This window comes from Palaemon carinicauda, chromosome 3, assembly GCF_036898095.1.
Source record: "Palaemon carinicauda isolate YSFRI2023 chromosome 3, ASM3689809v2, whole genome shotgun sequence".
NCBI classification, from domain to species: Eukaryota; Metazoa; Arthropoda; class Malacostraca; order Decapoda; family Palaemonidae; genus Palaemon; species Palaemon carinicauda.
This window is the reverse complement of record NC_090727.1, coordinates 4,321,452-4,333,529: the sequence shown is the minus strand read 5'-3', so window position 1 is coordinate 4,333,529 and position 12,078 is coordinate 4,321,452.

Genomic DNA, 12,078 nt, shown 5'->3' with positions numbered 1-12,078 from the left:
TAATAGTGGCATCTTGATTTTTTAGATAGCTAATAGGTTTTTTCATAAGATCAATTACCAAGGAGTATGTTTGCCAATTTTGTTGTTGTTTCTGGAATTGAAAGATTCTCCTGAAAATTTTATGTTAATTGCTCCACTAAAAAGTCCGTGCAGTAATACTTCCACAACACCGGTTGCTTCATAACTCAAAACAGAAAGCTTGTCAACAGAGCATCTAATCTCTGCACAGTTGAGTGTTTTCAGTTGGTTTTGGAAAAACTAAAATTATTCCCACATTCCTACTTTAATTATTGTATCATGGATTAGACTCCTGTTTCATGCAACTGTACAGCAGACCTATCAGCAATGTGTGATGGCCACCTGCTAATACTGTACCATTCCTCTTCATCTTCAAAAAGTACTGTCTTGCTTCCTGGATTTTAAGGAACTTTCTTTTCAATATCTCTCTTAAATCTATTAAGCTTTTTTGAATTTCTATTGATCATTCCTGACACCTCATTCTTATAATGAACCTACCATCTATTCCTTGTCCATGAAAAACCCTCTGAATACCCTAATCTAACCTTGGTACCTGAAACAAGTTTCTGCTTCAACCCGGTACAACTGCATCATAGTAACTTTGACATCCACCTATTCTATAAATACTGGAACTACCACAAGTCATTTCACTCAGATCAATAGATGCATCCACCACTCTTTAAGGTTAATGAAAAACATGTGAATAAGGTAAAAATTACAAATTTGAAAGTACAGTAATTTGTATTTTTCCTAATGATACAAACCTGTAGCTATTTATGGGGATTATACTTTCGGCAAAGCTGAAAGACCAGCCATAAGACTTTTAGCAAGGTATAATCACCCACCCGCTAGTTAACAGGGGGGGGGGGGGTTAGCTGGCTACCCTGCTCACACACACACACAAACACACACACGTGCTGTATCGTCGCTTTTAATTGCAAGCAGGACTTATTGGGGGACAGGTGATGGCGGGCCAATTTGTATAAATAGCTACAGGTTTGTATCTTTAGGAAAAATACAAATTACTTTCAAATATGATATTTTAATTATAAAATAAATTTTTGAATATACTTACCCGGTGAATATATAATAGCTGCAACTCTGTTGCTCGACAGACAAAAAACAGTAAAAACTCGCCAGCGATCGCTATACAGGTTGCGGGTGTGCCCACCAGCGCCAACTGTCGGCCAGATACCACTCTCTCGATGTAAACAAAGACTCAATTTCTTCTCATCCCACTGCGTCTCTATTGGGGAGGAAGGGAGGGTCGTTTAATTTATATATTCACCGGGTAAGTATATTCAAAAATTTATTTTATAATTAAAATATCATTTTTAAATATTTAACTTAGCCGGTGAATATATAATAGCTGATTCACACCCAGGGTGGTGGGTAGAGACCAGTTAAATATGTTTACATCGTATAAGCTAAGAGTTTTTTATTTCATTTTGACAGTTATCAATATAACAAAACCAAAATAAATAGGTACCTGGTAAGGAAGTCGACTTAGACGATTACTCTGCCTTGTAAGTACGTCTTCCTTACGGAGCCCCGCGATCCTCTTAGGATGCTGACAGACCCCCAGGAGCTGAAGTATCAAGGGCTGCAACCCATACAACAGGACCTCATCAAACCCCTAATCTGGGCGCTCTCAAGAAATGACTTTGACCACCCGCCAAATCAACCAGGATGCGAAAGGCTTCTTAGCCTTCCGGACAACCCATAAAAACATTAAAACATTTCAAGAGACAGATTAAAAGGATATGGAATTAGGGAATTGTAGTGGTTGAGCCCTCACCCACTACTGCACTCGCTGCTACGAATGGTCCCAGTGTGTAGCAGTTCTCGTAAAGAGACTGGACACCTTTTAAGTAACATGACGCGAACACTGACTTGCTTCTCCAATAGGTTGCGTCCATGATACTTTGCAGAGATCTATTTTGCTTAAAGGCCACGGAAGTTGTTACAGCTCTAACCTCGTGCGTCTTAACCTTAAGCAAAGATCGGTCTTCCTCACTCAAGTGTGAATGAGCTTCTCGTATTAACAATCTGATAAAACATGACAAAGCATTCTTTGACATAGGCAAGGATGGTTTCTTAACCGAACACCATAACGCTTCAGATTGGCCTCGTAAAGGTTTAGTACGAGCTAAGTAGAACTTAAGAGCTCTAACAGGGCATAAGACTCTTTCTAGTTCATTGCCTACGATCTCCGATAAGCTGGGAATATCGAAAGATTTAGGCCAAGGACGAGAAGGTAGCTCATTTTAGGCTAGAAAACCAAGTTGCAGAGAACAAGTGGCCTTTTCTGACGAAAATCCGATGTTCTTGCTGAAGGCATGAATCTCACTGACTCTTTTAGCTGAGGCTAAGCATACCAGGAAAAGAGTCTTAAGAGTGAGATCTTTCAGGGAGGCTGACTGTAAAGGCTCAAACCTGTCTGACATGAGGAATCTTAGGACCACGTCTAAATTCCACCCAGGAGTAGCCAAACGACGCTCCTTAGTGGTCTCGAAAGACTTAAGGAGGTCTTGCAGATCTTTATGTTGGAAAGATCTAAGCCTCTATGCCGGAAGACCGATGCCAACATGCTCCTGTAGCCCTTGATAGTGGGAGCTGAAAGGGATCGTCCTTTTCTCAGGAATAAGAGAAAATCAGCTATTTGGGCTACAGAGGTACTGGTCGAGGATACAGAAACTGATTTGCACCAGTCTCGGAAGACTTCCCACTTCGATTGGTAGACTCTAATGGTAGAAGCTCTCCTTGCTCTAGCAATCGCACTGGCTGCCTCCTTCGAAAAGCCTCTAGCTCTCGAGAGTCTTTCGATAGTCTGAAGGCAGTCAGACGAAGAGCGTGGAGGCTTTGGTGTACCTTCTTTACGTGTGGCTGACGTAGAAGGTCTACTCTTAGAGGAAGACTTCTGGGAACGTCTACTAACCATCGAAGTACCTCGGTGAACCATTCTCTCGCGGGCCAGAGGGGAGCAACTAACGTCAACCTTGTCCCTTCGTGAGAGGCGAACTTCTGCAGTACCTTGTTGACAATCTTGAATGGTGGGAATGCGTAAAGATCCAGATGTGACCAATCTAGGAGGAAGGCATCTATATGTATTGCTGCTGGGTCCGGGACTGGAGAGCAATAGATTGGAAGCCTCTTGGTCAGCGAGGTTGCAAAGAGATCTATGGTGGGTTGACCCCAAGTCGACCAAAGTCTCTTGCACACATCCTTGTGGAGGGTCCATTCGATTGGAATTACTTGACCTTTCCGACTGAGACAATCTGCTAGGACGTTCAAGTCGCCCTGGATGAACCTCGTTACTAGGGAGATGCCTCGATCTTTTGACAAGATGAGCAGGTCCCTTGCGACCTCGTACAAAGTCAGTGAGTGGGTACCTCCCTGTTTGTAAATGTACGCCAAGGCCGTGGTGTTGTCCGAGTTTACCTCCACCACCTTGCCTCGAAGGAGATTCTCGAAGCTTATCAAGGCCAGATGAACCGCCAAAAGCTCCTTGCTATTGATATGCATGCTTCTCTGACTCGAGTTCCACAGACCTGAGCATTCCCGACCGTCCAGCGTCGCGCCCCAGCCCAAGTCCGATGCGTCCGAGAAGAGAACGTGGTTGGGTATCTGAACTGCCAGGGGAAGACCCTCTCGTAGGCTGATATTGTCCTTCCACCAAGTCAGACAAGACTTTATCTTTCCGGAAATCGGGATCGAGACCGCCTCTAGCGTCTTGTCCTTTTTCCAGTGAAAAGCCAGATGGAATTGAAGAGGACGGAGGTGTAGCCTTCCTAGCGAGACAAATTGCTCCAGGGATGATAGCGTCCCTACCAGACTCATCCACAGCCTGACTGAGCAGCGTTCTTTCTTCAGCATCTTCTGGATGGAGAGCAGGGCTTGATCTATTCTGGGGGCCGACGGAAAAGCCCGAAAAACTTGACTGTGAATCTCCATCCCTAAATACAGAATAGTTTGGGATGGGACCAGCTGTGACTTTTCCAAATTGACTAGGAGTCCCAATTCCTTGGCCAGATCTAGAGTCCAATTGAGATCCTTCAGACAGCGATGACTGGAAGAGGCTCTGAGAAGCCAGTCGTCCAAGTACAGGGAGGCTCTGATCTCCGATAGCTCGAAACTGGTACCCCACATTCCTGTGAACAAACCTCAGAAACGGTTGGGAATCCGGGTGTATAGGAATGTGGAAGTATGCCTCCTGAAGGTCGAGAGAGACCATCCAGTCGCCTTCCATAAATGCTGTCAAGACAGCCTGGTAGACTTCATCGTGAAGTTTGTCTTGACAATGAACACATTGAGCGCACTTGCCTCTTACGTACTCCTGCAGTGAACATGGCTGCCAAATCATGGAGCCATCCCTGAGGGACTTGTCCCTGCAGAGAACGTGGCTGTCAGAACATTGGAGCCATCCCTGAAAGCCTTGTTTATGCATGACATAATTGTACAGCAAAACTTCAAAGGCTCGAAAACAGCTGTGAAGTTGACCTGTAAAATCTTGGAGCGTCTCCTGGCCAGGCGCCAGGGAGAGTCTACGAGATTTGAGAAGTCTATCTGGGCAGAGGCAGGAACTCCCAAGCCGAGAACTTCTCTCGTGTCATATCAGACTCTCGCTCTATAAGCCAGTATAAAAGAAGGGAAAGCAAAGGCTGTATCCCCCAAACTCCTCCTGGTGATAAACCAGTCGCCTAGCAAACGTAAAGCTCTCTAGGAGAGCGAGAGAGCACTAGCTTATAAACAACGGCTTCGAAGTAGCTAGGCCTAGTGTAAGCTCTGACGTTTAGGCGAACGAGGAGCAGCAGTTACAAAAAGATCCGGACAAAGATCCTTAAAAATCAGCATGATTTAATTAAAGTCCATAGAGGGCTAAGCAGCTTTAGGCTCCTCTCCGTCTGACAGAGTCCTCAAGGGAATATCAGTAGGAGGGGGAACAGCAACTTCCTCATCTAAAGGAACCTTGTCCGATAATAGCTGAGTCTCAAGCAAGGGAGAGACCTACCGTGGTGGCAATGCTTTACAAGCAGAGTCCACACGCACTGGTGCATTAGTAGCGGACCAGGACGCAACGTCATGTAACTGCTTGACAGTCTGTGAACTGTCAACAACAACAGGTGCGAGAGACCAGGACGCAACGTCATGTAACTGCTTGACAGTCTGTGAACTGTCAACAACAACAGGTGCGTGAGGACGCACAGCGTCCACTCGAGACTGCTTTGACTGCCTAGACTGAGCAGTCAAAACAACTCTAGAATGCGGAGGTTGACGCACAGCGTCAAAACAAGTCAACTCCGATTGTTAGCGAACGTCCTGAACGTCAACAGGAGCATCAGCAAGTGGCCTAACGTCCAAATGTGGCTGAAAATCCACACGAGACCGCATCGAGTGTGGTTCTAAACAACCTGACTGACGTGACTTAGCTACGCCAACGTCAACAGGACGCACAAAGGAACGTTAGGTTGGCTGAAAGCCAGGATCTCGATGAGATAAACGGCTAGGCTCAACGGACTAATCGGCAGAATAGTCTTCCATAAGGGAGGCAAGCTTATTCTGCATGTCTTGCCGTACAACCCATTTAGGATCAACGGAAATGGTTGCGGTAATAGACGAGGGTAACGTCTGTGACCGCAACACTTTGCCAACAAAAAAGACTCTCGGAGTCTGTGTTACGCTTTTGTTAGGCGGCGAGCAGTTTTCCGATGACTGCATAGGGTCAGAGCTGTCCTAATGGCTGCAACCAGGACGCTGGACCTGTCCTGAAAGGACTGACTTTCGCTTAAGGGCCTCGAAACCTTGTTTCAGGTTTCTTATGCGAAAAGCCTTCGGATGACGAGGAGAAAATTGTCTCTCTCGCCTTATGGTAGGGGAGATCTTGGTAAGATACACCCGATACCATAGAGGGAAACGTCTGTTCGCTGATCAAGGCCTCTCGAACCCATAAGTCGTACGACATTACTTCTCCCCTGGGCTTGGGAGCTTGCAAGAGGTCCCGGACTAGGTGAACGACAGGCACGAACAGACGAACCCTCGGACGCAACACTGTAACACTTTGCGCAACATCACTTTATCACTACGATTTTCTGTTTTGCACTTATTTCACTGAAATCGAAACCTTTACTGATTTCTACCTGAAGCACGCAATTCTACCCTCATCAAAAGGTAGTAAATGCGAAATCAGTCGTATAATGCAAGCACATTAATACCAGCAAAAAACAGTAAACATCTTTTAAGATAAAAAAAAATCAGTGGTTGGGGAAGAGAAGAAACACTAGTTCATTCAAAACTACGTTTTCAATCTCTCACCGTACATTGCCTGGGGACGAGAATAAAACTAAAAACGTTTTATCCTTTCTCCCCGTACAGAGACTAGGGACGAGAGTAACTCGAGAACAACGTTACCCGCTTGAACGGAACGTTTTCTCTCCTCTCTCTCCCTCCGTCTCTATCTCTCTCTCTCTTTCTCTCTTGATTTCGCACCTAAGAGAAGAGCCCAATTACATTTCGTCAAAAAAACATGTTATTTGACCAAAGGAAAAAACTGAAAGGTTTTTCAATTAAAAAGTTCCTTTAAAATAGAATTTAAAACATTTAAGCTTTGAAAGAAGAATGAACAAAACGTCAGAATCGATTTACTCTTTCTGCAAAGTGAAACCGTGATACTCTCTCTCTCTATCGTAACGATAGAGCGCAAACTGCGTAGCATAAATAAACTAAACGTTAGTTCATCTTTGAAAAAAGTACGAAGACTATTCAAAGAAATTCTTTCATAAAATATTTATTAAAAATATTCATTTAAAAAGTTTTAAATCATTAGCTCTTTAAAAGCTATTTACGATTGAAAGGGCTCAACGTTGTTTAACTTCGGTTTCCAAGTTAGGACCGCCTACTCTCAGGAAAGGTCGCATATAAACAAAACATTAAAATTTATTTTTTATGTTTATTATAAATGGAAAGTTAATCGAAGAGGCCTAATAAAGGCGGTGAGATATAAAATATATAGAGGAAAATCTATAATTAATTTATAACGTGATAAGATAATTACTAAAAGCCTAAACACACTTCCGTCTAAGGGAAGGGTCGGCCATTTAAAAGTCAAAGAAAGTCCATACTCTCTTTGTCACCAAAATTAAATCTATCCAAAACGAGTTCAAGATTTAAGATGAAGATAAAACACCTGCACTGCGAAAGCTCAAACCAAAATGAAGTACTTCACCAAATATGTTGAGAAAACTCCAGGTTCTACAGCGAGTAAAAGTACGTCTTGTCGACACGTCGACAGAGAAGAAATTGAGTCTTTGTTTACATCGAGAGAGTGGTATCTGGCCGACAGTTGGCGCTGGTGGGCACACCCGCAACCTGTATAGCGATCGCTGGCGAGTTTTTACTGTTTTTTGTCTGTCGAGCAACAGAGTTGCAGCTATTATATATTCACCGGCTAAGTTAAATATTTAAAATTGTCATTTGTTCCGAAACTAATATAAACCCTCGCTATTCGTAGGGATTGACCCAACCCTTAGGAGGGTATAAGTCCAAACCAACTGGCTGGTCTTTGACCCAGGTTTTCCTGTACGTGCTTCAAATATACAGTAACAGGGAGAAACCCTGACACCTCTCTAAACATTTCGTGCAAAGCACGGTCAGCAGCCTGAGCAATCTGTGTGAGTGTGTGATAGTATCAGTGCGACTAGTCTAGGTAAGAATTCTCAGAAACATAGGAATCTTAGAATCAACCATAAACGTTACCCAATCCCACCTATACCAGATTACACACACGAAATGGTTCTACCTGCAGACAGAGGAGGCCAGCTTTGCAGAGTACTATAGGTGCTGTTATCCCCCAGGGTGGAAGATGAAAGTAAGAAAGTTACAGTCATTCTTTGTCACTCATCCCAGACTTAACCATAGTTAAACTCTACCCTCCCCCATATGCTACTTGTCCATCAAGGAGCCTGAGGCATTTATACCATTTATTGTGTAGCCACCAAAGGGTTAATGGAAAACGCCTCCACGATCCTGTGGGTTACGTCTTGCAAGAAGTGAGCGGTGAAGGTCATTTGATGCCTCCACACGCCCACTGATAAGGCCTACGTCACAGAATAAACCTACCACTGTGCGTGAGCTACAGGGATTCCTGGGACTGGTTAACTTCCAACGCAAGTTTATCCCCATGTACTCACAGATAGCCAAACCATTATCTGCAAAAACTGGAGGACGTAAATCCCAAGGGATCAGAAAACTGAAATGGACTGCAGAAATGGACTGTGCCTTTGTGCGCTTGAAGGAACTGATCAAGGAGGACATTATGTTGACGTACCCTGACTACTCCACTGAGTTGTTTGTTGACGCTTCGCGTGAGGTTGCTGGTGCTTGTCTGTGCCAGGAGTCCTTGGAGCACCCAGGGGAGCGTACGACTCGATAACCTTCCTTGACTGCGAAACCCAGAGTTGGCTGCTCTGCGATAGGGAGTGAAAACCTTCAGGGCCTTCCTCTATAGTCAGTTCGTGATTCATTCAGATCACCGTCCCGTGATGTGTCTTCATGACATGAAGATGGTGGACAGTTGTCTAGCACGGACACTGGAAGACCTGTCCAAATTTGACTTTATTGTTAACTACTGTCCAGGTGATCAGAATGCTGCAGGAGACAGGTATCCGCTGGCCCGCATTAACCGACTGTCTGCTTGCTACTGAACCCACCACTCCCAAGTTGCCTTCTACACTGGCCTTGTTTAAGGAGGTTCATGGTGGTCCAGATTCTCTCATAGAATCCTTGGAGCTAGTCGTGAACTGCTGGATGGAAGGGTAAGGAGTCACACCTAACTTTAAGCTGAAGGATGCCTTAGTTCAGCAGTTTCTGAAGAATGCCAGTCAACTAGGCTTCAAACTGGACAAGACTAGCAACAACGGGATCAAGGCAATGGGTTTTCCAGGTACAGTCCCAACTCCAGATTGGCAGCATCTAAGCTATTGAACCTGGAAATCTGGGTCCATTATGATCCCACTTGTCCTGTAGTCTATCGTGATCCATCCGGGACTGAGCCTCGGTGCGTGCATCTTCAATGTCTGTCTGCAGTGCATTTTAACCCTCTGATCGAACTCCATAATTACTGTACATCTCTCCAACTGATGTGATCCTAGGCCATAAGATGCAGGTCAAATCTAGGGTGCCTGACACTGATTGTCCTGTAATCCAGTATGTAACTAAAAACGGCACTTGTCAGTCCAGTTGTACGCATGTGTCTCAACACTCGGCAGTAGGTACAGTAATGATACAGGAAAATGAAGTTTTTATGATAAAACAAATTTTTATGAATACTTACCTGGCAGTTATATATATATAGCTAAAGTCTCTGACTTCCGGCAGAATCTACAGTATTCGAAAACCGCGGCAACCGCCTTGTGGCGGTTGTGCGGTTAGGTGGTTAACAACCCTTACAGGGTGGTACCTGGAATCATTCCCGTTTTCTGTTCCTCAGATTATCTTTGCCAAACCTGTCTCCTGAGGGGAGGTGGGTGGGTTTTAAAATGTACAGTATATATAACTGCCAGGTAAGTATTCATAAAACTTTGTTTTATCATAAAAACTCCATTTTTATGAATAGTACTTACCTGGCAGTTATATAGTATATATATAGCTGATTCAAACATTTGGAGGAGGGAAACAGACAGTAAACATCGTTGGGGAAACAACAAAAGAGTTGTAGGAGAAAAAACACCTTGATTCCTTACCTGCTAAGGTAGCTGACTTCAAAGGTTACTGCCTCTAGAGTCGCTTTCCCTTAGGAGTGTTCAGCCAGAAGTAGACCTGCTATGCTGCAAACAACTTAATCGAGTCTGTCAAAGGGGTAAGACCAACAACTTGATTAGACTTCAGAAACTACCTTCGCCCCATATAATAAAAACCTGCAACCTTACTAAAACCACCTAACCTTGCAGAAATAGATATAAACTATCTATCTGGACTGAGGGAACCGTACCACAAGACGAGGTCCTCAGACAACCATAAAAACACAAACCTTCATACATGCATACAAACTAAGGTTGAGTGGGGGTAGTAACTTCTTTGCCTAATACTGTACAGAAGCCACAGCTACGTATGGGCCTAAGGTATAACACTTGTCATAGTCTACTCTCACCTCTCTGAGGTAATGAGAAGCGAAGACAGAGTTGCTCCTCCAGAACGTTGCGTCCATGATTTGCGTAACTGACATTTTTCTGATATGCCAGTGAGGTAGCAATGGCTCTCACTTCGTGAGCCCGTACTTTTAACAGGGCGAAGTGTTCTTCCTCACATAAGAGGTAGGCTTCCCTAATAGTTTCCCTCAGGAAAAAGGACAAAGCGTTCTTTGACAGGGGTTTTTGAGGATCCTTCACTGAACATCATAATGAGTTGGATGCAGCCCTCACGTTCTTAGTGTGGGTTAAATAAGCCTTGAGGGCCCTAACTGGGCAGAGGAGTCTTTCCTGCTCCTGACCCACTAGGTTCGTGAGGTTAGGGACCTCAAACGTCCTAGGCCAGGGTTTCGAAGGGTTCTCGTTCTTGGCGAGAAAGTCGAACCTTAAGGCACAAACCGCCCCATTTTGATTGAAGCCTACACGCTTCTCAATCGCTTGGACCTCGCTGACCCTTTTGGCAGTCGCTAGAGTCATAAGGAAGAGGGTTTTCTTTGTTACATCTCAAAGAGAGGCTTGCGAGATAGGTTCAAATTTTTTGGAGCACAGAAACTTAAACACCACATCCAGGGGTCTTAATAGTACCTGTTTCATAGTCTCAAAAGACCTGATAAGGTCCTGCAAATCTTTATCTTGAGACAACTCAAGGCCTCTATGCCTAAAGACGGTTGAGAGCATACTCCTGTATCCTTTGATGGTAGATACAGCCAGCTTAGCATCCTGTCTGAGGTACAATAAAAAGTCTGCAATCTGGCTCAGAGAGGTAGTGGTCGAAGAAATCTTGTGTTGCCTGCACCAAGCTCTAAAGGTCTCCCACTTAGACTGGTAGACTCTTTGTGACGAGATCCTTCTTGCTCTGGCAATAGCTTTCGCCGCTTGTGCCGAAAAGCCTCGAGATCTAACGAGCTTCTCGACAGTCTGAAGGCAGTCAGTTTGAGAGCGAGGGGGTTTTGATATCATCTCTCAAAGTGGGGTTGTCTGAGAAGATCTGGACTTGCTGGGAGTCTTCTTGGGAAGTCCATCAGCATGCCCACCACTTCGGTGAACCATTCCCTTGCAGGCCAGAATGGAGCCACTAGAATCATTCGTCCCGAATCGAGGAGAGCGAATTTTCTGACTACCAGATTGATGATTTTGAACGGGGGAAACGCATACATGTCCATCCCCGTCCAATCCATCAAGAAGGCGTCCACTGCTACCGCTTCCTCGTCCGGTATTAGAGAGCAGTAGTTGGGGATCCTCTTGTTCAAGTTGGAGGCAAAAAGGTCTATTACAGGTCTGCCCCACAACTTCCAGAGGCTCTGACAGACATGCGGGTTGAGAGTCCGCTCTGTGGGAAGAACTTGTCCCTTCCTGCTGAGCATGTCTGCCCTGATGTTTTTTTGCCCTTGAACAAACCTCGTCAACAGCTGAGTCCTGTTCTCGCTCGCCCAAAGGAGAAGCTCTCTTGCTGTTCTGAACAGGGAGAAGGAGTGAGTTCCCCTTTGTTTCCTGATGTACGCGAGATCTGTGGTGTTGTCTGAATTGATCTCCACAGTCTTCCCTGACACCGAGGTTCCGAAGACCTTTGGTCCCAACAGAATTGCCATCAATTCCTTCCTGTTGATATGCCAACTAACCTGACTTCCTTCCCAAATGCCTGAGACCTCCTTGTTCCCTAGCGTTGCTCCCCAGCCTGACTCCGACGCGTCTGAGAATAACACTAGGTCGGGGTTCTTCTTGTACAAGGAGATCCCTTCTCCTAACAGAGGTGGTCCAGCCACCACATCAAAAGATCCTTGATCTCTGTCGGAATGGGAAAACCAAAAGGAGTCCTCCTGGGTCTTTCTGTTCCATACCTTTGCGAGGAAGTGTCGCAGAGGTCTTAGGTGCAGTTTTC